Source organism: Hyla sarda, chromosome 5 (genome assembly GCF_029499605.1).
Source record: "Hyla sarda isolate aHylSar1 chromosome 5, aHylSar1.hap1, whole genome shotgun sequence".
NCBI classification, from domain to species: Eukaryota; Metazoa; Chordata; class Amphibia; order Anura; family Hylidae; genus Hyla; species Hyla sarda.
This window is the reverse complement of record NC_079193.1, coordinates 227,005,280-227,033,079: the sequence shown is the minus strand read 5'-3', so window position 1 is coordinate 227,033,079 and position 27,800 is coordinate 227,005,280. Positions and strand designations below refer to the sequence as shown.

At 45.8% G+C, this 27,800-nt stretch overlaps 1 protein-coding gene across 1 annotated transcript in view; it reads right to left on the bottom strand.

Annotated features, from left to right (window-relative positions):
- Window positions 1-27,431, bottom strand: part of CAP2 (cyclase associated actin cytoskeleton regulatory protein 2) — a 148,742-nt gene extending 121,311 nt beyond the window's left edge. Inside the window, exon 1 of the mRNA XM_056521238.1 lies at window positions 27,181-27,431. The gene's annotated coding sequence lies outside the window, so the exon portion shown is untranslated. The remainder of the gene's footprint in view (window positions 1-27,180) is intronic.
- Between the last annotated feature and the right edge of the window lie 369 nt (window positions 27,432-27,800).

Below are 27,800 nucleotides of genomic sequence, written 5' to 3'. Positions count from 1 at the left end.
TTCATGAAGAATGGCCCCACTATCTTTGTACCCCATATACCACACTATACCATCAATTTTTGTGTTCCAACAGTCTTGGACGGATCTATCCAATGTGGGTTAGTGTCAGACCAATAGCGGTGGTTTTGTTTGTTAACTTCACCATTCACATAAAAGTTTGCCTCATCACTGAACAAAATCTTCTGCGTAAACTGAGAGTCCTGTTCCAATTTTTTTTTGCCCTTTCTGCAGCACCTGAAACTACGGATACTGGAAGCCTGTACTAGCATTTCTCCTGTGGTGTTGCTATCAGTGTGTGAAGAGTGGGAGAAGAGGGTTGCATTGACAATCCAACACAATGGGAAGCACATTGAACACATTTTATAAGTGGTCAGAAACTTGTAAATAACTCATGAAAGAATAAAGTTACATTAAAACCAAGCACATAATTGTTTTTCTTGTGTAATTCCCAATGAGTTTGATGTGTCACATGACCCTCTTCCTATTGAAAAAACAAAAGTTGGATTCAAAATGGCTGACTTCAAAATGGCCGCCATGGTCCTACCCCTCTTGAAAAGTTTCCTCCCCTCACATATACTAATGTGCCACAAGCAGGAAGTTAATATCACCAACCATTCCCATTTTAAGGTGTATCTATACACTGCACTATAGTTATATAGACCATGCATTTAGACAGAAACCTGTACAAGTGTGAAAATGTTTGTGCAGACCTCATGACGGGAGGGGGATGGAGAGGAGCTGATCATGCTCCAGGGGAAACACCCCCAGCTTCTGAAAGGAAATCAGAAAGACTCATTACAGGAATATATAGATCAAAAGGTATTTTACATAATAACACATGCATGTTATTATGCATACAGGTCTTAGGACACATTACTACACTGATTTAAGCATTTGTTTTAAACTTTCTTACTAATGACTGTAATGTTTAAAAAAATAAAGGGAGAACAGCGGCAGAAAAATTTGTGCATTTGCCATCTTTAGTCAGTGGGATCCATCGGGACCCGTTGTTGCCCATTGTGCTCCGTCCCAGAGCTGTTAAAGGCAAAAAAAAAAAAAAAAAGAGCCCAATGGCCATTTTTGGTCAGGGCCCAATGGCAGTGTAAAAGAAACCTAACTGGGTGTTTCCTGTGAGCCAACTACAATCTTTTATTAAAGGGGTTATCCAGGCAAAACCTTTTTTTTTATATATATCAACTGGTTCCGGAAAGTTAAACAGATTTTTAAATTACTTCTATTAAAAAATCTTAATCCTTCCAATAGTTATTAGCTTCTGAAGTTTTCTGTCTAACTGCTCAATGATGATGTCACGTCCCGGGAGCTGTGCATGATGGGAGAGTATCCCCATAGGAACTGCATAGCTCCTGGGATGTGAGTCATCAGAGAGCAGTTAGACAGAAAACAACAACTCAACTTCAGAAGCTAATAACTATTGGAAGGATTAAGATTTTTTAATAGAAGTAATTTACAAATCTGTATAACTTTCTGGAGCCAGTTGATATATATAAAAAAAGTTTTGGCCTGGAATACCCCTTTAAGGAAGCTGTTCCTGTATACAAAGTCCAGGAATGAGACCTTTGAATGCACAGATTCTGTGAAACAACTTCATCAACTTGTGCAATTTGAACAGTTGCTTTGGTATAGCATGAAATGGTACAGCTTTTTAGCTAGAAAAATTGACATTTGGCCACTGTCCCTTTAAATGTTGCTCTAAGGCAGTGACATGATACCTGTGAGGGCTTATACAGAGAAATCTTTTTGACATGGCAGCCAAGCAGCCCTAACTCTGACTGTAGGCCAGTTAAGAGATTAGTGTATTGCAGAGAGGTTCTTGATAAGCTTTCTCCTCTCTAGCACATATGATATTCTTACAAAGAAAAACATCTAAGCCCGGCTGCAGTTTGCAAAAACAAACATCAAAACCCCCAAAAGCATGTGGGAAAATGTGTTATGCTCTGATAAAGCCAAGGTAGAACTTTATGTGGATCCCTGTTAGACCATTAAAAAGTTAGATATGAAGATAAATAAAATGTGATTGGCAGTAGCGCTAAAAAGGACTTAATATACTGGATTACAATCCACATATAGACATAAATACTTGGCAGATGGCGTGAAAGGTAACACGCTCAAACGTTTTTGTAAGTCAGTACGTTCCGGATATTTAGTAATATATACGCATGATTACTTGGGAGTAATACTGTTTTGTCTCATTCCGGAATAACAGCATCACCAAGTATTTATGTCTATATGTGGATTGTAATCCAGTACAGGGCCACCATCAGGGGGGGGTACAACCCATACACCTGTAAGGGGCCCGGAGCTTCTGGGGAGCCCTGCCAGCCCTGTCCTTTTTTTTTTAAGCTTGTCAGTGAGTGACTGTGTCTGTCACTCACTGACCGCTGGGGGCTTGCCACTGTACACTGCGCTGACTGATTGACTGACTACATACAGTCAGTCAATCAGTTAGAATCCTTTGAAACGGTGGCGGGCCCCCTCAAACGCTGGGCCGGCCCTACCGGGTCACCCAGTGCACATATGACGGGGCAACCAGTTTTGCCCCTTCACTAAACTGGTACTTACATCTGCCTGTGGGGACTTGCTGGTGAAGGTGCGTACAGTGAGTTTCGTCATCGCAAGCGCTGTGTCGGGACGCCGACGTCCTGCACGGCATGTGCAATGACGTCACCTATAGCACGCACCTCCACCAGGAAGTCCTTACAGGCAGATGTACGTAGCGCAGGCCGTGTGAGAGTGTGAGTGAGTGTGTGTATGTGCATGTGTGTGTTGGGGGGGGGGGGGGTGCTTCCTAATGTGGGGAATCTATGCTATGCTACCTAATGTGGGGCATCTGTGCTATGCTACCTAATGTGGGGAATCTGTGCTATGCTACCTAATGTGGGGAATCTATGCTATGCTACCTAATGTGGGGAATTTATGCTACGCTACCTAATGTGAGGAATTTATGCTACACTACCTAATGTGGGGAATTTATGCTACACTACCTAATGTGGGGAATTTATGCTACACTACCTAATGTGGGGAATTTATGCTACACTACCTAATGTGGGGAATCTATGCTACACTACCTAATGTGGGGAATCTATGCTATGCTACCTAATGTGGAGAATTTATGCTACACTACCTAATGTGGGGAATTTATGCTCCACTACCTAATGTGGGGAATTTATGCTACGCTACATATTGTGGGGAATCTATGCTATGCTACCTAACATGGGGAATTTATGCTACACTACCTAATGTGGGTAATTTATGCTACGCTACCTAATGTGGGGAATTTATGCTACATACCCAATGTGGGGAAACTATGCTACCTAATGTGGGGAAACTATACTATGCTACCTAATGTGGGGAATATATGTTACGCTACCTAATGTGGGGAAACTATGCTACCTAATGTGGGGAAACTATGCTATGCTACCGAATGTGGGGAATCTATGCTACCTAATGTGGGGAAACTGTGCTATGCTACCTAATGTGGGGAAACTATGCTACGCTATCTAATGTGGGGAAACTATGCAATGCTACGTGGGGAAACTATGCTTCCTAATGTGGGGAAACGATGCTAAGCTACCTAATGTGGGGGAACTGCTGCCTACCTAAAGCAGATTAATGTGAGTTGCAGTGCAATTTTTTTTGGGGGTGGGGAGTGAGGGCCCAGGCACATTCTTTGCACAGGGGCCCTCTGCTGTCTGTGTCTGCCACTGGTGCCAGGTATAGGCTGCATCCCTCTATATGGGGGTGCAGCTCCATCCCCTAGAAGAAATCTCTCCCCCTGCCAGGCTAGTCCATACCCCCCCCCCCCTCCCCATTACCACTTTTAAAAAACTGTGCTTCTTTCGTCACTGCTCCTGCCCGGCAGCACTGTGTGCACCTTTAAGATGCACACAGCATTCAATATGCACCGGCATATGAATGAGGGGCATAATATACAATGGAGGGCAATGTGAGGGGCATAGTATTCTATGGAGTAATGTGAGGGGGATAAAAACCTATTGCGGCAATGTTTGGGCCTGCTAATCTATAGGGACAATGTTGGGGCCTAATACTATACAACTGCACAGAGGGATCTCATACTATATGTAGCAGTGTAATACATATAGGGGTTTATATGGAGTTCAGGACTTTGCTGTAGCGAGAAGCCTAAAATGTTTGTCTGGCAGATTCGGTGAATACGAGTTGTGATCGGGAGGAATCTTCATGATGACCCAGGACAGATGGAGAAGAAAGAGAAAAGTGAAGGACTCAGATCAGAGAAGATGCCCCCACGAGTATGTAACTATAATGACTTTTATGGTCTGCAGCACCTGTGTACAGTTCAAATCTACCTCTATATAGGGGTTATTGATCTTTTGTATAGTGGTTTTTATTCAATAACCATATAGCAGTGTTAGTCAGTGGTAATGGTAGTAGTCATGGTGTGGCAGAATTATATGTTCCTTGTATTGTGGTGTTGTTAGTAATACTAGTCTGCGTATAGTGGCTTTTATTTCCTTACAGTATGGTGGTATTATTTAGTCACCCTAGAACTAATATGGAGTGGCGATATTATTCTATGTTTCTAAGGCCGATACTAAGAGGGGGGGGGGGGGGGGGGGATTGGGCGGGGGCGAGCCCAGACTACAAGCTGTGTAAGGGGCCCCAAAATTCCAAAATTTCTGACGGCAGCACCGATCCAGTATATTAAGTCCTCATTAGCGCTACTGCCAATCACATTTTATTTTCTTCTTTGTTTCAATGTTCACAACCCAAACATCAATGAAAACCATTTATGTTATCTTCTGTGTCTAAGATTGCTTCATTGCTTCATTGGTCACAATTAAATGACTTGTTTCATGATCCTATCCATCCAAACCTATTGCTTTTTTATTTTTATTTTTCAGGGGCCTTTTTAAAAAATAAAAAATTTCTGATTGGTTGCTATAGGCAACTGGTTAACAGGTGTTCATAAATCTCTCCCATATTCCTTATATTAACCCCTTAACGACCATGGACATGTATACACGTCCAGGCAGGATGCATGTTCCCGCACCAGGACGAGTATACATGTCCATGGTTCTCGTGGCAGGGACTCGGCTGTAACATACAGCCGGGACCCTGAAGCACTGTCGGGACTGGAGTAAACTTCGGTTTTGGCAGTTTAACCCTTACAGCCACGGTTGGAAGTGACCGCTGGCTGTAAGTGTTATGACAGAGGGAGGGAGCTCCCTCTGTCTTCCCTGCAGCACCCCGCAGCGCAATCGCGGGGTGCTGTGTGTTATCCCCGGCAGGCAGGGACCTGCTGCACTGCCAGGACCGAAGAAAACTTTGGTCCCATCAGTTTAACCCTTACAGCCGCTGTCGGAAGTGACCGCGAGCTGTGAGGAGTTTTGACAGAGGGAGGGGGCTCCCTCTGTCTCTCTCCTGTTGCACCCCGCAACGATCGCAGGGTGCTGCTGGTTACCTGGGCAGCCGGGGGGTCTTTACAAGGACCCCCAGGTCTGCCCCGGTTATTACCTGTCAGGATGTGCCAGAGCAGCATATAAAACTAGCAGGCAGCATATGTCTGCAATGCTTTGGAAAACTAAGTATTCCAAAGCATTAAAAAAAGTGAAAAAAATAATATAAAATAAATAAAAGTGTCAAAAAAAAAGTGTAAAAAAAAGTTTCATTTTTTTTGTGTAAAAAAATGTAATAAAAAATAAAAATACATTTATTAAATAAATATAATGAAAAATTTAAATGCATAATGTGTAGGATCACACGGCACACATCGGCAGCCTATTACATGCGGCGGATGCTCACAAGCAGTCACAATAATGAGCTCCCTGCTGCAGCTGGGTAGCTTTGTGTGTCCACTCATAGTGGTGGAATTCCCGCTGGCAGTCATGAGCAGACACACTGAGCTACCCAGCCGCAGCAGTGATCTCACCCTTGTGACTGCTGGGGGGCAATTGCAGTGTGAAAAATGCTGCGGATGCGCTCTATGTGACCCTACACTGCGTCCTGTTCATACTGCATTTCTGCAGAATGTTAGAGGTATTCGTCAGCATCACATCAAAAAAAGTGATGCTGATTAGTGTTGCTCGCGAATATTCGCAATTCGAATATTATTCGCGAATATCGCATATTCGCGAATTCGCGAATTTCGCGAATATAGCGCTATATATTCGTAATTACGAATATTCGTTTTTTTTTTATTTTTATTTTTATTTGTTTCTTCACAGTGATCACCCCTCTCTGCTTCCAGCTTGTGTGGTGTAAAGAAGGCTGTAATACTACTGTGTGAGACTGCCGTGCGAAGATTCGCATATGCGAAAATTAGCACATACGAATTTTCGCATATGTGAATTTTCGCGTATGCTAATTTTGTATATGCAAATTTTCACATATGTTAATTTTCGCATACGCGAATTTCCGCATATGCGAAAATAAAACGAGGAGATAACGAATATGCGAATATTCGCGAATATATGACGAATATTCGTCCATATATTCGCGAATATTCGCGAATTCGAATATGGCCTATGCCGCTCAACACTAATGCTGATGTATACTGTAGCAGCTCCATTAATTTCTGAATCAGACTGCTACAGTATACATTGGCATAGCTTTTTTGACATGACAACGGACACCTATACTGCAGAAATGCAGTATGAATGGGGACTATTCATATAATGATGCCCTGAAAGCAAAAGGGGGCTCCTCTCCTTCTTGGCCCCACCAGGTGGTAAGGCAACCAGATATGGCCTAAGTAGGGGTACTGCTCAGCCCGGGATGAACAGCGTGATAAAATATGGGCGTATTTCCTCCATTTCAAAAGCCACTTAACAAAATGATGTCCCACAAATAAAGAATTTGTGGGGAAAAAAGCTAATTGCTATTTTTTTCCACTGACTTTGAAATAATTCTAGCCACACAATAAGGGCTCAACGTACTCACTTTTGCCCTAGGTGAATACTTTAGGGGGTGTAGTTTTGAAAATGGGGTCACTTCTGGGGGTGCAGTATTGACAGCTAGAATGCTTTGCAAGATGAAGTGTGGCTTTTAACCCCTTAACGACGCAGGACGTATATTTACGTCCTGCGCCGGCTCCCGCGATATGAAGCGGGATCGCGCCGCGATCCCGCATCATATCGCGTCGGTCCCGGCGCTAATCAACGGCCGGGACCCGCGGCTAATACCACACATCGCCGATCGCGGCGATGTGCGGTATTAACCCTTTTGAAGCGGCGGTCAAAGCTGACCGCCGCTTCTAAAGTGAAAGTGAAAGTGACCCGGCTGCTCAGTCGGGCTGTTCGGGACCGCCGCGGTAAAATCGCGGCGTCCCGAACAGCTGATCGGACACCGGGAGGGCTCTTACCTGCCTCCCCGGTGTCCGATCGACGAATGACTGCTCCGTGCCTGAGATCCAGGCAGGAGCAGTCAAGCGCCGATAATGCTGATCACAGGCGTGTTAATACACGCCAGTGATCAGCATTAGAGATCAGTGTGTGCAGTGTTATAGGTCCCTATGGGACCTATAACACTGCAAAAAAATGTGGAAAAAAAGTGTTAATAAAGGTCATTTAACCCCTTCCCTAATAAAAGTTTGAATCACCCCCCTTTTCCCATAAAAAAATAAAACAGTGTAAAAAAAATAAAAAATAAACATATGTGGTATCGCCGCGTGCGTAAATGTCCGAAATATAAAAATATATCATTAATTAAGCCGTACGGTCAATGGCGTACGCGCAAAAAATTCCAAAGTCCAAAAAAGCGTATTTTGGTCACTTTTTATATCATTAAAAAATGAATAAAAAGTGATCAAAAAGTCCGATCAAAACAAAAATCATACCGATAAAAACTTCAGATCACGGCGCAAAACATGAGTCCTCATACCACCCCATACGTGGAAAAATAAAAAAGTTATAGGGGTCAGAAGATGACATTTTTAAACGTATACATTTTCCTGCATGTAGTTATGATTTTTTCCAGAAGTGCGACAAAATCAAACCTATATAAGTAGGGTATCATTTTAACCGTATGGACCTACAGAATAATGATAAGGTGTCATTTTTACCGAAATATGCACTGCGTAGAAACGAAAGCCCCCAAAAGTTACAAAATGGCTTTTTTTTTTTTGATTTTGTCGCACAATGATTTTTTTTTCCGTTTCGCCGTGCATTTTTGGGTAAAATGACTAATGTCACTGCAAAGTAGAATTGGCGACGCAAAAAATAAGCCATAATATGGATTTTTAGGTGGAAAATTGAAAGGGTTATGATTTTTAAAAGGTAAGGAGGAAAAAACGAAAGTGCAAAAACGGAAAAACCCTGAGTCCTTAAGGGGTTAATTTGTATAATGATATCCTGAAAGTCAAATGGGGCTCCTCGCCTTTTTGGTCCCACATGTGGCCATGCAACCAAATATGGCCTAAGCGGGGGTATTACCGAACATGGGATGAACAGCGTAATAAAATATGGGGCGCATTTTCTACTTTTCAGATGCAATGTACAAAAAATATGTCCCACAAATTATGCATTTGTGGGAAAAAAAAGAAAATGTAAATTTTTCCACTTTACTTTGTAACCATTCCAGCCACACAAAAAGTACTCAAAGTACTCACTTTTGGTCTAGGTAAATACTTTAGGGGGTGTAGTTTCCAAAATGAAGTCACTTGTGGAGGTTCTGTTTGGTTCTGGCAGCTAAAACCCTTTGCAGGCATGAAGTGCAGCCTATAATCCATTCGGCCTAAAATGATGCCCTGAAAGCCAAATGGCGCTCCTCTCCTTCTGGGTCCTACCACGCGGCCAAGGAACCAATTATAGCCTAAGCAGGGGGTATTTCCAAACACGGGCCAAGCAGCTCAACAAAATATAGGGTGCATTTATTTCAATATCAGAAGCAATGTACAAAAAATATGTCCCAAAATGATACATTTGTGAAAAAAAGCAAATTTCGAATTTTTAGCACTGACTTTGTAATAATTCCTGCCAAAAAACTATGGTGTTAAAATACTCACTATACCCCCTAGCGAATACCTTTAGGGGTCTAGTTTTTAAAATGGGGTCATTTGGGGGGGGGGGGGGGGGGGTTCCTATGTTCTACCACCTTCAAATTTCGGCAAACCTTGCATAGCACATATAAAAAAGATGTACTTTTCAAATTTTCAAAATTTCAAGTTAAATTGTTAAGCTTCTAATTAACTTAAAATGTTAGTTAAAAACAAAAGAAATGCTTTCAAAATAAAGTAGACATCTGAAAGTATAAGTTTCATAAACTATTTGGTCAGAAAGTATAAATACCGTATTTATCGGGGTATACCACGCACCGGCCTATAACACGCACCCTCATTTTACCGCAGGGGGAGAGAAGCGGGCAGTATCGGCGTATAACACGCACACAGACTTTAGGCTAAAAATTTTAGCCTAAAAAGTGCGTGTTATACGCCGATAAATACGGTATATGCAACCTATTAGTGTTAAAATAGCAAAAAAATCTTTATTTCATGATATTTTATTGCATTGTAAAAAAATACTACAAATGATATCGGCTTACTTTTACTATGTACATGAAGGACAACTTGTGACAAAAAAACAATGTCAGAATTATCGTGATTGGCAAAACGTTACCAGAGTTATTCTCTAATAAAGTCATACATCCCCGATTTGAAAAAACAGGCCTGGTCTTTCAGGGGCGTACAGGTTTACTTGTATTGGTCCTTAAGCGGTCAAGCATACATGCCCTATGTAACCCCTTAATGACCAAGCCCATTTTCACCTTAACCTCTTAAGGACACAGGGTTTTTCCGTTTTTGCACTTTCGTTTTTTCCTCCCTACCTTTTAAAAATCATAACCCTTTCAATTTTCCACCTAAAAATCCATATTATGGCTTATTTTTTGCGTCGCCAATTCTACTTTGCAGTGACATTAGTCATTTTACCCAAAAATGCACGGCGAAACGGAAAAAAAAATCATTGTGCGACAAAATCAAAAAAAAAAAGCCATTTTGTAACTTTTGGGGGCTTTCGTTTCTACGCAGTGCATATTTCGGTAAAAATGAAACCTTATCATTATTCTGTAGGTCCATACGGTTAAAATGATACCCTACTTATATAGGTTTGATTTTGTCGCACTTCTGGAAAAAATCATAACTACATGCAGGAAAATTTATACGTTTAAAAATGTCATCTTCTGACCCCTATAACTTTTTTATTTTTCCACGTACAGGGCGGTATGAGGACTCATTTCTTGCGCTGTGATCTGAAGTTTTTATCGGTATGATTTTTGTTTTGATCGGACTTTTTCATCACTTTTTATTCATTTTTTAATGGTATAAAAAGTGACCAAAATACGCTTTTTTGGACTTTTTGGAATTTTTTTGCGCGTACGCCATTGACCGAGCGGTTTAATCAATGATATATTGTTATAGTTCGGACATTTACGCACGCGGCGATACCACATATGTTTATTTTTTATTTTTTTACACTGTTTTATTTTTTTTATGGGAAAAGGGGGGTGATTCAAACTTTTATTAGGGAAGGGGTTAAATGACCTTTATTAACACTTTTTTTTTACATTTTTTTTTGCAGTGTTATAGGTCCCATAGGGACCTATAACACTGCACACACTGATCTCCTATGCTGATCACTGGCGTGTATTAACACGCCTGTGATCAGCATTATCGGCGCTTGACTACTCCTGCCTGGATCTCAGGCACGGAGCAGTCATTCGTCGATCGGACACAGAGGAGGCAGGTAAGGGCCCTCCCGGTGTCCGGTCAGCTGTTCGGGACGCCGCGATTTCACCGCGGCGGTCCCGAACAGCCCGACTGAGCAGCCGGGTCACTTTCAGTTTCACTTTAGAAGCGGCGGTCAGCTTTGACCGCCGCTTCTAAAGGGTTAATAACGCACATCGCCGCAATCGGCGATGTGTGGTATTAGCCGCGGGTCCCGGCCGTTGATGTACGGCGAACCCCAAAAAAATCTTTTTAGGGAGGAAATTTTAATGAAAACCAAAATTTTGCACATTTTGGAGGGTTTTGTTTTCACACTGTACACTTAACGGTAAATATGACATGTGTTCTTCATTCTGTTGGTCAATACGATTAAAATGATACCCATGGCTAGATACTTTTATATTTTTTGTACCGCTTAAAAAAAATCTAAACTTTTTGTACAAAATCAGTAATCTAAAATCGCCCTATTTTGACCACCTATAACTTTTTCATTTTTCCTTATATAGGGCGGTATGAGGGCTCATTTTTTGCGGCGTCATCTGTACTTTTTTTTAGATACCACCTTTGCATATATAAACCTTTTAGATCATTTTTTGTTCATTATTTTTTGAATAAAATGTAACAAAAAAACAGCATTTTGGGATTTTTTTTTTATTTTTTTACGTTTACGCCATTCATCGTACGGGATCATTAACATTATATTTTGATATTTTGGACATTTACGCACGCGGCGATACCAAATATGTTTTTTTTTTTTTTTATTACGCTTTTTGGGGGTAAAATGGGAAAAACAAACAATTTTCATTTTTATTGGGGGAGGGGATTTTTCCCTTTTTTTTTACTTTGAATTTTTACATTTTTCAACTTTTTTTTTACACTTTTTATGTCCCCATAGGGGACTATCTATAGCAATCCTTTGATTGCTAATACTGTGCAGTGCTATGCATAGGACACAGCACTGCTCAGTATTATTGGTGATCTTCTGCTCTGGTCTGCTCGATCGCAGACCAGAGCAGAAGACCCCGGGAAACGGCCGGAGCTAGGTAAGGGGACCTCCGGCTGTCATGCTGGATGATCGGATACCCATGGCAGCGCTGCGGGCGATCCGATCATCCAATCAAAGTGCCGCAATGCCGCAGACGCCGTGATCTGTATTGATCACGGCATCGGAGGGGTTAATGGCGGACATCCGCATGATCACGGATATCGGCCATTACGGGCGAACCGGAACCTAGCAGCCGGAACCTGCCGTGTATGACGCGAGCACCCTTCCGATGCTCGCGGTCATACACAGGACGTAAATGTACGTCCTGGTGCGGGAAGTCCCGCCAAACCAGGACGTACATTTACGTCCGTGGTCGTTAAGGGGTTAAAAGCAATTGTGCAAAAATGAGGAGCCACTTTATCTAATGCAAATAGTCTGCACATAGTATGCAAACTCCACATAGTCTTCCCTATTTTCCAAATAGTCCAATTGTTATGTGGTATGGGAAACAAATTTTGTTTGCACCATGGTGTCCATTAAAAGAACATAATGTGGTTCAAAATAGAAAATATACATTAAAAATGAGTCCAATCAGGGCAGGCCTTAGGTGTTCAGGCGCCCTATGCGAGCTAACCTTGTGGCGCCCCCCCTTCTTACCCCATAAACATACACAAAGAGGAAAAAATCTTTGTAACAAATATTTTTTTTTAATTACAGATAATGGATTGACTGGTAACAATCTTGTATATCAATGTATACATAAGTTATACATAAGTTTATGTATTGTAGAAACAAGAGCTATGATGTCAGAACACTATATCTAACTATTTTACAACACTAAGCATGCATAGACTCCCCCACATTTCTTCAATCAATGTTTTTGTTTGGCACCCCCTAGACAATATGAAGCACACAATATGCCACCTTCATTCCCATCACCAAAACCCTTGGCCACCAGTTCAATAAAACACTTGCCTCCCCTTAATCAGTCCTCTGTCCCTTTAATCAGTCCCCTGTCCCCCTTAATCAGTCCCCTGTCCCCTAAGTCAGTCCCCTGCCCCCTTAATCAGTCCCCTGTCACCCTTAATTAGTCCCCTGCCCCCCTTAATCAGTCCCCTGTCTCCTTAATCGGTCCCCTGCCCCCTTAATCAGTCCCCTGTCCCCCTTAATCAGTCCCCTGCCCCCTTAATCAGACCCATGTCCCCCTTAATCAGTCCCCTGCCCCCCTTAATCAGATGCAGACCCCCTTAATCAGGCCCTCCCCCTTCACCAGTCCCCTTTAAGCAGACTCAGACCCCCCTTCACCAGTCCCATGTTCTTAATACTCAGTCCCCTGTCACTCATAATCAGACCATCTCCCCCCCTTCACCCCTTAATCACACCCTCCCCCTTTACCAGTCCCCCTTAATAAGACTCAGACCCCCCCTCCCCCCCCTTCGCCAGTCCACTTCTCTGTCCATATTAATCAGACGCTCTCTCTTTATTCCATAATTAGACGGACGGATCCTGCCCCCCTTCACATACCTTATGCCCTGTTTAAAAAAAAAAAAAATTTAAAAAAGCACAAAATAAAACAATTATTTAGAACAGCCAGGTACTCACTTTTGAAGGCTGCTGCGCTGCTCCCAGGAATCAGCTTGTAGAGCACCGGCCCACAGGGATCCTTCCGCGGCTCTCTGTGAAGGCGCGCGCAGCACTTGGACGCTGCCCGTGACCCCAAGCTCCTCCTTGTCACGATTCGGCTTACAGGTAGTGGATCCTCTGTGTCAGCGAGGGATTGGTGTGGACCGTGCTGGTGGACCGGTTCTAAGAGGCTACTGGTGTTCACCAGAGCCCGCCGCAAAGCGGGATGGTCTTGCTGCGGCAGTAGCAACCAGGTCGTATCCACTAGCAACGGCTCAACCTCGCTGACTGCTGAGAAGGCGTGGGACAGAAGGACTAGGCAGAGGCAAGGTCAGACGTAGCAGAAGGTCGGGGCAGGCGGCAAGGTTCGTAGTCAAGATGGATAGCAGGAGTTCAGGTAACACAGGCTTTGGACAACACTAAACGCTTTCACTGGCACAAGGCAACAAGATCCGGCAAGGGAGTGCAGGGGAAGTGATCAGATATAGCCAGGGAGCAGGTGGAAGCCAATTAAGCTAATTGGGCCAGGCACCAATCATTGGTGCACTGGCCCTTTAAGTCTCAGAGAGCTGGCACGCGCGCGCCCTAGAGAGCGGAGCCGCGCGCGCCAGCACATGACAGGAGGGGCCCGGGACGGGTAAGTGACCTGGGATGCGATTCGCGAGCTGGCGCGTCCCGCTGTGCGAATCGCATCCCCGACGGCCATGTCAGTGCAGCGCTCCCGGTCAGCGGGACTGACCGGGGCGCTGCAGGGAGAGAGACGCCGTGAGCGCTCCGGGGAGGAGCGGGGACCCGGAGCGCTAGGCGTAACAGTACCCCCCCCCTTAGGTCTCCCCCTTTTTTTGTCCGACAACTGCTTTACCTGGGACGAGGACACCGGGAGTGAATGGAGGGTTTCCTCAAAGGCAGGCAGTACAGCAGGAGTGGGAATGGGGAGAGAGGGCAGAGGGTGAAGCTTGGCACGGGGCAGGGTGACACAAGGACGGGGGCCATGAGGAGGCACTGAGGCTTGCCTGACGGGACTGGGAGGGGGGGGGAGGCATCTCTTGTGGCAAGCAGAGTCCCAGTTCTTGATCTCCCCGGTGGTCCAGTCAAGGGTGGGAGAATGAAGCTGGAGCCATGGCAGACCGAGGAGGACCTCAGAGGTGCAGTTGGGGAGGACGAAAAATTCAATCCTTTCGTGGTGGGGTCCAATGCACATCAAGAGGGGTTCTGTGCGGTAACGCACGGTGCAATCCAATCTGACTCCGTTGACCGCGGAAATGTAGAGCGGCTTGACGAGATGGGTCACCGGGATGCGGAATTTATTCACAAAAGAATCCAGAATAAAATTCCCAGAGGCACCAGAGTCCAAGCAGGCCACGGCTGAGAGGGAGGAGTTGGCTGAAGAAGAAATCCGCACGGGCACCGTGAGACGTGGAGAAGCAGACTTTGAACCAAGAGACGCCACACCCACGTGAGCTGGGTGCGTGCGTGCGTTTCCCAGACGTGGAGGACGAATAGGGCAATCCACCAAGAAATGCTCGGTACTGGCACAGTACAGACAAAGATTTTCTTCCCTACGGCGATTCCTCTCTTCGTGGGTCAGGCGAGACCGATCCACTTGCATGGCCTCCTCGGCGGGAGGCCCAGGCGTAGATTGCAGCGGATACTGTGGGAGAGGTGCCCAGAGATCTAAGTCTTTTTCCTGGCGGAGCTCTTGATGTCTCTCAGAAAAACGCATGTCAATGCGGGTGGCCAAATGGATAAGTTCTTGCAGGTTGGCAGGAATCTCTCGTGCGGCCAGCACATCCTTGATGCGACTGGATAGGCCTTTTTTAAAGGTCGCGCAGAGAGCCTCGTTATTCCATGATAATTCGGAAGCAAGAGTACGAAATTGGATGGCATACTCGCCTACTGAAGAATTACCCTGGACCAGGTTCAGCAGGGCAGTCTCGGCGGAAGAAGCTCGGGCTGGCTCCTCGAAGACACTACGGACCTCAGCGAAGAAGGACTGGACTGTGGCTGTGGCAGGATCATTGCGGTCCCAGAGCGGTGTGGCCCAAGACAAGGCCTTTCCTGAAAGAAGGCTCACTACGAACGCCACCTTAGACCGTTCTGTAGGAAACAAGTCCGACAACATCTCCATATGCAGGGAACACTGAGACAAAAATCCACGGCAGAGTCTAGAGTCCCCATCAAATTTGTCCGGCAGGGATAAGCGGAGGCTAGGAGCGGCCACTCGCTGCGGAGGAGGTGCAGGAGCTGGCGGAGGAGATGGTTGCTGCTGTAGCAGAGGCAGAAGTTGCTGTAACGTGGCGGTCAACTGCGACAGCTGCTGTCCTTGTTGGGCAATTTGCTGCGATTGCTGAGCGACCACCGTGGTAAGGTCAGCGAGACTTGGCAGCGGCACCTCAGCGGCATCCATGGCCGGATCTACTGTCACGATTCGGCTTACAGGTAGTGGATCCTCTGTGTCAGCGAGGGATTGGTGTGGACCGTGCTGGTGGACCGGTTCTAAGAGGCTACTGGTGTTCACCAGAGCCCGCCGCAAAGCGGGATGGTCTTGCTGCGGCAGTAGCAACCAGGTCGTATCCACTAGCAACGGCTCAACCTCGCTGACTGCTGAGAAGGCGTGGGACAGAAGGACTAGGCAGAGGCAAGGTCAGACGTAGCAGAAGGTCGGGGCAGGCGGCAAGGTTCGTAGTCAAGATGGATAGCAGGAGTTCAGGTAACACAGGCTTTGGACAACACTAAACGCTTTCACTGGCACAAGGCAACAAGATCCGGCAAGGGAGTGCAGGGGAAGTGATCAGATATAGCCAGGGAGCAGGTGGAAGCCAATTAAGCTAATTGGGCCAGGCACCAATCATTGGTGCACTGGCCCTTTAAGTCTCAGAGAGCTGGCGCGCGCGCGCCCTAGAGAGCGGAGCCGCGCGCGCCAGCACATGACAGGAGGGGCCCGGGACGGGTAAGTGACCTGGGATGCGATTCGCGAGTGGGCGCGTCCCGCTGTGCGAATCGCATCCCCGACGGCCATGTCAGTGCAGCGCTCCCGGTCAGCGGGACTGACCGGGGCGCTGCAGGGAGAGAGACGCCGTGAGCGCTCCGGGGAGGAGCGGGGACCCGGAGCGCTAGGCGTAACACTCCTCCACGTTCCGGACCTTGCTTCCTCCTTCAAAGCAGCTGCAGCCTACAACTCGCTTCTCCCCATCTTCGGCCGGCCTGTTACACTGTGAGCTGTGTCGGCTGCCTGGCACCCCCGCACAGCTCGCATACCCCAAAGGCCGTCCCTGAGTCCAATGGCCCTAACCATTTGAATATAAGGAGCCCAGATGCTTCTAGTGGCAGCCCTGTGTGCAATGTGTAAATAAAAAATAACTTTCATTGTCATTTGAGAGCACATGAAATAGGAGTCCTAATATATTTGGCCCAAACCTTTTGCAGTCTTCTTTGTTGTTAGGATGTACAAATGTATGTTGTACATACTATGGGGGAGATTCATCAACACTTGTGCAGAGGAAAAGTCGACAAGTTGCACATGGCAACCAATCAGATCGCTTCTTTCATTTTTGGAAAGGTCTCTAAAAAATGAAAGAAGCAATCTGATTGGTTTCTATGGGCAACTGGTCAATTTTCCTCAGCACAGGTCTTGCCCTCATAAGTACAAAACAAGAATAAAAAAAAATTATTACCATAGCCTAAAATGATTTCTACAACTAAGCAACATTGGAAAAGTTAGATGCTTACCATATACATAACGTAAAAAAAGTACAATTATGTAATTTTTTAGGTTAAATAACTGACATCACTATATTGTTCTTCTCTATCATCAGCCGAAGCAGTTCCTAGTTTTCTTTTTGAACTTTGTTTCATATTGCACATGATTTCCCACAAGCTTTCATGTGCAGTGGAGACCAAGGGCATATTCACACAACTAATATCTGCAGGTTCTTGCAGGGCAAAAAGGAATTTTCAATGGGAAGCAGGGAACCCTGCAGAAAATAAGTGAGTAAGTACATTTTTTTTTTTTTTGCACAATTATGCACTGAAGCTTCCGGTCTGGCTGTGGCTCACAGAGAGCCATGGCGCAGTGCTGCACATGGGTGCAGATTATGCCCTTGTGCAAAGGCCAATACTTTTTGCCACAGGCAGGGCCGGTGCAAGGATTTCTGCCTACACAAGCGAAGCTCCAAGCTCCACTCTCCCCCCGAGTCCCCCGGCCCCTCATGATCACCCCGTCCCGACCCACTCCTTCATTTTATCACCCGCTCCCTTACCCGCCATTCAGGATTACAGAGCCACGGCACGAACAGGCTGCCCAGACTGGGTACTACTGTACTATCCACAGCCTCTTTGGCGCCAGCAGTGGAGGGCCGCCCCTTCAGGGAAGTAAGACGTTCTCCTGCGCGGAGGAGGACGTCGTCACTGACTCACTGCAGTGCCGTACAGTCAGGCCCGGACCCAGGGGTCTGCTCAAGTTTAGAAGGCGCACGCAAAAAAGTGACAGGCGCCCAGGCCAGGGCGGCCAGCGGAGACAAGTGAGCAGACTGGAGCGGGACACTCCGGCCGGCGGCAACTCAGAGAAGTGCTTAAAAAAAAAAAAAAAGAGGTTCATTTTTCCACCCCACCCCTGGCTGAGGACCTGCCCGCCCCTAAGCGTCCGCTTGGTCCGCCTGATGGTTCCGCCAGGCCTGGCCACAGGTCCCTCCCATGTAAACTTTAATATTGGTGCAGGAGTGATATTATGCTACCACTCCACTCCTCTTTTTGAGATGCGATCTATATACGCATCACTGAATCTTGTATGAATCCTCTGAACTTGAATTATTTATTGAGAAATGAGCTTTGTCCCTTCCCTTCAGCCACACAGCATTCAAAGAGTGTCATTGTCCTTCCTTAACCATTAAATGAAATGAAATGACCTGCTGCATCAAGCTTTATGCAACTATTGTGTAGAACATATAGATACAGTAATAGGAAATAGTATTTCTCCCATATTACTACGGTTGCATAGTTGTCATAACACCTAAAAAACTGCTAGGTATTCAGCTTTTATCGTTTTTCCTAAAGGTTCTCATAAATATGAGACCTATAGGACAAAAATGCATAAAATCACAGTAAAAACATGGTTTCCAACAGACTTTTTTTTCTGCTGTTGTATATTATAGTGGCAAGGTGTATAATACTTGATAATAGGAATTTATGAATTTTTCTTCAAACTCTTCTTACTGTTTTACTAATAGTGGCATATGGTGGCAAGTGTCATGATAGTAGGAAGTGTAACAGGTTCCTGCTTTTTTGTCTGCTTTTTTGGCTATTTTCACAAGTGTCAAAATCCAATAGGCAATGTTACTTCTACTATGTGCTAATTTAGAAAAATAGGCAGACAATGGCCCTCATTTACTAAGAAAATCGGGTTGTAAGTCTATGTTGCTTTCTTACCCGACTGCTTTTTTCCCCTGATATTTATTATTATGTCGCATCCTGTTTGTCGCATGTGGGTTTTGTTGGTTTTGGTTTCCAACTCCTCTGAGCTGTCGGGAAAAAATCCACAACAATTCAACAAATTCGGGTTGGAAACCTTTATAAATACGTGGGAAAGCTCAGAAATGTCGGGTAAAAAATGTCACATCGTGTCGCAGACTGGCGCATGATGTCTGCGACATGGTGCAGACAAAGATGCGACAAAAAAACCCAGACAAAAGAGGTCGGGTTTAGAATAGTAAATGAGGGCCAATGTGAGTAGGGAACAATGCCCTCAAAACCTGTGCAGAGGAAAATTTGCCCAGTTGCCCATAGCAACCAATCAGAGCGCTTCTTTCATTTTGCAGAGGCCTTTTTAGAAATGAAAGAAGCGATCTGATTGGTTGTTATGGGCAAATAGGCTAATTTTCCTCTGCACTGGTTTTGATAAATCTCCCCCAATGTGAGAAGGGAACAATGTGAGTAGGGAACAATGTGAGTAGGGAACAATGTGAGTAGGGAACAATGTGAGAAGGGAACAATGTGAGTAGGGAACAATGTGAGAAGGGAACAATGTGAGAAGGGAACAATGTGAGTAGGGAACAATGTGAGAAGGGAACAATGTGAGAAGGGAACAATGTGAGTAGGGAACAATGTGAGTAGGGAACAATGTGAGAAGGGAACAATGTGAGAAGGGAACAATGTGAGAAGGGAACAATGTGAGTAGGGAACAATGTGAGTAGGGAACAATGTGAGAAGGGAACAATGTGAGAAGGGAACAATGTGAGTAGGGAACAATGTGAGAAGGGAACAATGTGAGTAGGGAACAATGTGAGTAGGGAACAATGTGAGTAGGGAACAATGTGAGTAGGGAACAATGTGAGAAGGGAACAATGTGAGAAGGGAACAATGTGAGTAGGGAACAATTTGAGTAGGGAACAATGTGAGAAGGGAACAATGTACAATGTGAGAAGGGAACAATGTGAGAAGGGAACAATGTACAATGTGAGAAGGGAACAATGTGAGTAGGGAACAATGTGAGTAGGGAACAATGTGAGAAGGGAACAATGTGAGAAGGGAACAATGTGAGTAGGGAACAATGTGAGTGTCACGATGCCGGCTGGCAGGAGGTGGATCCTCTGTGCCAGAGAGGGATTGGCGTGGACCGTGCTAGTGGACCGGTTCTAAGTCACTACTGGTGTTCACCAGAGCCCGCCGCAAAGCGGGATGGTCTTGCTGCGGCGGTAGTGACCAGGTCGTATCCACTAGCAACGGCTCAACCTCTCTGACTGCTGAAGATAGGCGCGGTACAAGGGGGTAGACAGAAGCAAGGTCGGACGTAGCAGAAGGTCGGGGCAGGCAGCAAGAATCGTAGTCAATAAGGCAATAGCAGGAGGTCAAGTACACAGTATGGACAAACACAGTAACGCTTTCACTAGGCTCTAAGGCAACAAGATCCGGCAGGGGAGTGCAGGGGCAGTGATCAGATATAGTCTGGGAGCAGGTGGAAGCCAATTAAGCTAATTGGGCCAGGCACCAATCATTGGTGCACTGGCCCTTTAAGTCTCAGGGAGCTGGCGCGCGCGCGCCCTAGAGAGCGGAGCCGCGCACGCCAGCACATGACAGCAGGGGACCGGGACGGGTAAGTGACCTGGGATGCGATTCGCGAGCGGGCGCGTCCCGCTGTGCGAATCGCATCCCCGACGGCCATGACAGTGCAGCGCTCCCGGTCAGCGGGACCGACCGGGGCGCTGCGGAGAGAGAGACGCCGTAAGCGCTCCGGGGAGGAGCGGGGACCCGGAGCGCTAGGCGTAACAGTACCCCCCCCCTTAGGTATCCCCTTCTCTTTGTCCGGTAACTGCCTCCCCTGGGATGAGGACACCGGGAAAGAATGGAGGGTTTCCTCAACGGCAGGCAGTACAGCAGGAGTGGGAATGGGGAGGGAGGGCAGAGGGCGAGGCCTGGCACGGGGCAGTGTGACACCAGGACGGGGGCCATGAGGAGGCACCGAGGCTTGCCTGACTGGACTGGGAGGGGGGGAGAGGCACTTCTTATGGCCGGCAGAGTCCATAAAGACCTTAGGGAGACCGGTTACAGGGGGAACCACAGGGTCACGGCAGGGAGTACTGGGAACCGGTTTAAGGCAGTCCTTGAAACAAGAGGTACCCCAGCTCTTGATCTCCCCTGTGGACCAATCCAGGGTTGGGGAATGGTGTTGAAGCCAGGGTAGTCCAAGGAGAATTTCGGAAGTGCAATTGGAGAGGACCAAAAACTCAATTTTTTCGTGATGAGGTCCGATGCACATTAGGAGGGGCTCCGTGCGGTAACGCACGGTGCAATCCAACCTGACTCCGTTGACCGCGGAAATGTAGAGTGGCTTGACGAGACGGGTCACCGGGATGCGGAATTTATTCACCAAGGAATCCAGAATAAAATTCCCAGAGGCACCGGAGTCCAAGCAGGCCACGGCTGAGAGGGAAGAGTTGGCTGAAGGAGAAATCCGTACGGGCACCGTGAGACGTGGAGAAGCCGATTTAGCATCAAGAGACGCCACACCCACGAGAGCTGGGTGCGAGCGTGCGTTTCCCAGACGTGGAGGACGGATAGGGCAATCCACCAAGAAATGTTCGGTACTGGCACAGTACAGACAAAGATTCTCTTCCCTACGGCGATTCCTCTCTTCCTGGGTCAGGCGAGACCGATCCACTTGCATGGCCTCCTCGGCGGGAGGCCTAGGCGTAGATTGCAATGGAGACTGTGGGAGAGGTGTCCAGAGATCTAAGTCTTTTTCCTGGCGGGGCTCTTGATGCCTCTCAGAAAAACGCATGTCAATGCGAGTGGCTAGATGAATGAGTTCATGCAGGTTAGCAGGAGTTTCTCGTGCGGCCAGAACATCTTTAATGTTGCTGGATAGGCCTTTTTTAAAGGTCGCGCAGAGGGCCTCATTATTCCAGGATAGTTCAGAAGCAAGAGTACGGAATTGTATGGCGTACTCGCCAACGGAAGAATTACCCTGGACCAGGTTCAGCAGGGCAGTCTCAGCAGAAGAGGCTCGGGCAGGTTCCTCAAAGACACTTCGAATTTCCGAGAAGAAGGAGTGTACAGAGGCAGTGACGGGGTCATTGCGGTCCCAGAGCGGTGTGGCCCAAGACAGAGCTTTCCCAGACAGAAGGCTGACTACGAAAGCCACCTTAGACCTTTCAGTAGGAAACTGGTCCGACATCATCTCCAAGTGCAGGGAACATTGTGAAAGAAAGCCACGGCAAAACTTAGAGTCCCCATCAAATTTGTCCGGCAGGGACAAGCGGAGGCTAGGAGTGGCCACTCGCTGCGGAAGAGGTGCAGGAGCTGGCGGAGGAGATGGTTGTTGCTGCTGTAGCTGAGACTGAAATTGCTGTAGCTGTGACTGAAGCTGCTGTAGCTGCGACTGGAGTTGCTGTGTCATGGTGGTCAAGTACGACAGCTGGTGATCTTGTTGGGCGATCTGTCGGGCTTGCTGGGCGACCAGTGTAGTGAGGTCGGCGACAACAGGCAGAGGAACTTCAGCGGGATCCATGGCCGGATCTACTGTCACGATGCCGGCTGGCAGGAGGTGGATCCTCTGTGCCAGAGAGGGATTGGCGTGGACCGTGCTAGTGGACCGGTTCTAAGTCACTACTGGTGTTCACCAGAGCCCGCCGCAAAGCGGGATGGTCTTGCTGCGGCGGTAGTGACCAGGTCGTATCCACTAGCAACGGCTCAACCTCTCTGACTGCTGAAGATAGGCGCGGTACAAGGGGGTAGACAGAAGCAAGGTCGGACGTAGCAGAAGGTCGGGGCAGGCAGCAAGAATCGTAGTCAATAAGGCAATAGCAGGAGGTCAAGTACACAGTATGGACAAACACAGTAACGCTTTCACTAGGCTCTAAGGCAACAAGATCCGGCAGGGGAGTGCAGGGGCAGTGATCAGATATAGTCTGGGAGCAGGTGGAAGCCAATTAAGCTAATTGGGCCAGGCACCAATCATTGGTGCACTGGCCCTTTAAGTCTCAGGGAGCTGGCGCGCGCGCGCCCTAGAGAGCGGAGCCGCGCGCGCCAGCACATGACAGCAGGGGACCGGGACGGGTAAGTGACCTGGGATGCGATGCGCGAGCGGGCGCGTCCCGCTGTGCGAATCGCATCCCCGACGGCCATGACAGTGCAGCGCTCCCGGTCAGCGGGACCGACCGGGGCGCTGCGGAGAGAGAGACGCCGTAAGCGCTCCGGGGAGGAGCGGGGACCCGGAGCGCTAGGCGTAACAGTGAGTAGGGAACAATGTGAGAAGGGAACAATGTGAGTAGGGAACAATGTGAGTAGGGAACAATGTGAGAAGGGAACAATGTGAGAAGGAAACAATGTGAGAAGGGAACAATGTGAGAAGGGAACAATGTACAATGTGAGAAGGGAACAATGTGAGAAGGGAACAATGTGAATAGGGAACAATGTGAGAAGGGAACAATGTGAGTAGGGAACAATGTGAGAAGGGAACAATGTGAGAAGGGAACAATGTGAGTAGGGAACAATGTGAGTAGGGAACAATGTGAGAAGGGAACAATGTGAGTAGGGAACAATGTGAATAGGGAACAATGTGAGTAGGGAACAATGTGAGTAGGCTGCCTAGCAGATTATAGGCCTTTATGGATGGTATGTGATGAACTGAAAATACTATGAGCGGGCATCCAGAGCTATCCTGCTGAGTAAATGCCCTCTTACATGGGGCGTTTATCCTCTTAAAAGGCCGATATTGCCCACTGTAATAGGACCAGCAATCAGTTAAAAAACAAGCAAATGTTCCTTTGCTGGCTGTTTGGGTTATCTTAACTGAAAAACTCATCATCCGACAGGTGATTGCAGTAAAAGTCCACCAGAACGATGCCCTCCCCGTCTAATGCTCAAGCCTTATAAATGCTCTTTAGGTTTACTATATAGCTATAACTATAAGGAACAAAAAAGATTGGGCTGCAAGATGAGGAGAGTGAGCGTTTCCGGAAACCCAGAAAGTTTCTCTGAGGCCTCCTTTTACATATAACCGGGGGTGTTGTCCTCTGGCACTGTAGAGAAGTGCCAGATTTTTGGACATGCCGCACAGTGCCGGATGGGGGAACACATCTCGCTGCGTGCCCGTCTGGCCTGCACAAATAATAAATGCCGGATTCTAGTCAACTGATGCCAACTGATGCACTTTGTCATCAATTGTAGCCAATGTCAGGCTGGGTTCACTGAGCTGAATGGCCGGATGCATGTGAACCTAGCCGTAGAGGCCTAATACCTCCTGGAAAGCAGCACTTCTTGGGCATGTTTTGTCTGACTCTGTCCTAAACATACAAAGCATCAATGAAGCTACTAACTACTGCCCTCCAGTAAATGTAGTGTACATAATTTCGCTAGTGCATATACAGGAGTCCTTCTAAGTGTTCCTTTTATAGGGGCAGTCACTATTTTTGACCCATGTTTTTCTGTCCCTGCTTAAATGTTCCTCTTTTTGACCTAGAAAATAGATTTCCATTAATAAACTTTCTTCATTGTTCCAGAAACTATCAAACTATCTTTTTAGCTCCATCTCATAATATTCCATCAGACATACAGAAATGCATGTACAAATTAAAATTTTATACAATGAATCATGTGTCTCTGTTTGGCCATCCAAAAAAATGGGAGGTGTGTGGTGGCATAGTACCTACAATAACAAACTTTTCAGGGGGTGTTCAGATGTATATTGGGGGGAACCTCCTGGGGAATACTATATGTATACAACTCAATCAGCCTGAAGAAGGCCAAAGAAGTGTTTTTTTGCCTCCATCAGGATGGTATATTGTATTCCACAAAACAGTAAAAAAATGTATACAGCACTGTATTTTTATGGATGATTTACTGAAGTATCCCATTGTATGCCTTTATAGTGTGATACATTGCAGCCCTATGTCACCAGCCTTACCTGGTGTACATGATACATACAGTAGATTACACTACTACAATAGATCACACTAACCTGATCCTAAAACACCTCCTCAGTTATATGTCCCCGAGCCTCACACATTATATCTAATTATAATATCAAAACAATTCTTTATTATCAGCCAGTGCCCAGATCTGGTGACCATAAGGACACCCATTAAAGGGTTTATCCAGGAAAAAACTTTTTGGCTCCAGAAAGTTAAACAGATTTGTAAATTACTTCTATTAAAAAATCTTAATCCTTTCAGTACTTTTGAGCTTCTGAAATTAAGCTTGTTCTTTTCTGTCTAAGTGCTCTCTAATGACACGTGTCTCGGGAACCACCCAGTTTAAAAGAGGTTTGCTATGGGGATTTGCTTCTAAACTGGGCGGTTCCCGAGACACGTGTAATCAGAGAGCACTTAGACAGAAAAGAACAACCTTAACTTCAGAAGCTCATAAGTACTGAAAGGATTAAGATTTTTTAATAGAAGTAATTTACAAATCTGTTTAACTTTCTGGAGCCAGTTGATATATACATATATATATAAAAAAAAGTTTTCCTGGATAACCCCTTTAATTGTTCCAAAAAGCATTGCTGACTTCAGACTATCCCCACTCTTGGGTCACATAGTACCAGAGGTGTCATCTTAAAGGTGTTATCCAGGAATAAGCTTTATATATATATATATATATATATATATATATATATATCAACTGGCTCCAGAAGGTTAAACAGATTTGTAAATTACTTCTATTAAAAAAATCGTAATCCTTTCAGTACTTATGAGCTGCTGAAGTTGAGTTGTTCTTTTCTTGTCTAAGTGCTCTCTGATGACACCTGTCTCAGGAACTGTCCAGAGTAGAAACAAATCCCCATAGCAAACCTCTTCTATTCTGTGCATTTCCCGAGACAGACAGAGATGTCATCAGAGAGCACTGTTGCCAGACAGAAAAGAACAACTCAACTTTATCAGCTGATAATTATTGGAAGGATTAAGATTTAAATAGAAGTAATTTACAAATCTGTTTAACTTTCTGGAGCCAGTTGATATATATATATATATATATATATATATATATATATATATATAAATAATTTTTTCCTGGAATACCCCTTTAATGCTATGCATATCTTTTTTTTGTCCACTTTTGTGCATATGAAGAATTGTGGGATTTCTATCTATTCCTCTAATATTAATGTACATGATATTAGTGATCCAACCAACCAGCAGCCACTTAGATGAGATCTAGGGGGGAAAATTGTATAAAAAGAATCCGAGAGAGGTTGTGTTTCTGGACAGTACTAGAAATACATCAAAGAATTAAAACCTGAGAAATGTATTTTATAAACATGGAGTAGGATTACGTTTTTATAGTCCATCAGTCATTATAGTAATAAAAACCTATATAAAATGAAGCCATCTTTAAGAGAAATATGCAGTGTAAGAAAGATGGTGCATCACTCTGACACTGGAGATCACCTGACAGGCTCTATGCCATTGGTCTTCAATCTGCGGACCTCCAGATGTTGCAAAACTACAACTCCCAGCATGCCCGGACAGCCGTTGGCTGTCCGGGCATGCTGGGAATTGTAGTTTTGCAACATCTGGAGGTCCACAGGTTGAAGACCACTGCTCTATGCCATCCCTTTTCATAGTGAATGGTGCACTGCTTTGCGTACAGAGCATTTGGTTGAGCATTATGATGGTTTAGCAACATAAGGCTGGGATATAGGCATGGAACAAATACAATAACACGACCCACCACCTATCTGCTGCTTAGGTAATGTATTATCCACTGTAATATGTATGTTGCTATACCAGGCACATTGGAGCAGCATGGAAGCTGCACTGCAGAGATTCCCATCCCTAGGACAACATATCTGTTGATCTTGGTTGTGCCAGTCAACATGCATGCTATCATGTGCCCACTAAACTTTGGATTATTAAACGTAATCTCTATGAAATTAAATATCGCAATGCCACAGACCGGCAACGTCACCATCTAGGGCTAAACTAACCAGCAGAGCAAGCTCACAATAATAAATATACAATCCCAAACCTACGAAGAATAGAAAGCAATGTAACTTTAAGGCTGAACACAGGTAAGATGATAACCTGAACTATGCCAGTTTTGCCTCATTGGAACCTCTATAGTAATTGACTGTATCATGCCCATCCAACATGGGAACTAGCAGGCCAAGCTATGGCAGAATAAAAGGGAGGGAGTGGGTGGGAGCTAATGGCCATGCTGGATGACTTGAAGCATCTAAAAGGGGAGGTATTTGGATGCGACCCGTCAATGTGAGTGCACTTGAACATTAGGATAATAGACCTGGGTGTGGGAATTATGATGCCCGTGCTGTTACATGCAACCGGCACTTCAGCTGCTCATCTCATCCACATGCCTGACAGGACAATAGCAAGCAGATCGCGGTAGAAGGAGCTGGCATTACCTGCTTTCTGAGGATGGGGTGGAACAGATCCGATGAAAACCCAGTATTATCAATGGAGCCGTTATACGACAGATGTAGCAGCGGGGATGGAGGCGAATACACATAAACACAGGCTGCAGCTCAGTCCCTCCGTGTGTCAGTCATGAACGACAGAGGTGGCTGGGGCTTCCGGGAGCTCCAAATAAAGACAAGTGTTCTGGAGGCTGCAGACGAGGGAAGGCGGAGGGGAGGGACATACTAAAAAGAATGACAGCTTCAGTCTGTAAAGAGGAATGCCATCTGAACGCTGTACAGGGAACGAGAAATACAGATTTGTGTAGATTCAATAAAAATCACGCATGTGCAGATTACATCATCTATTCTTTATAATTTCCTTTCAAATAAGAAATGAGGAGTAAACGTTGGTTAATATGGAATGTGACCTGTTTTAGGAGATGCCAGTGGGGGGAAAAAGGTACCAGCTTTTCTAACCACCCCAAAATCCCCCCTATGTTATCTATGGCTTATGGATTTCAGCATATCTGTGCAATGTTATATTACTAAACCAATTGCAAGGAACTGCCAGTACAGAAATGTAAATAAAAGCGGGCATGTGATACAGAATAGACCTTGGATTTCTC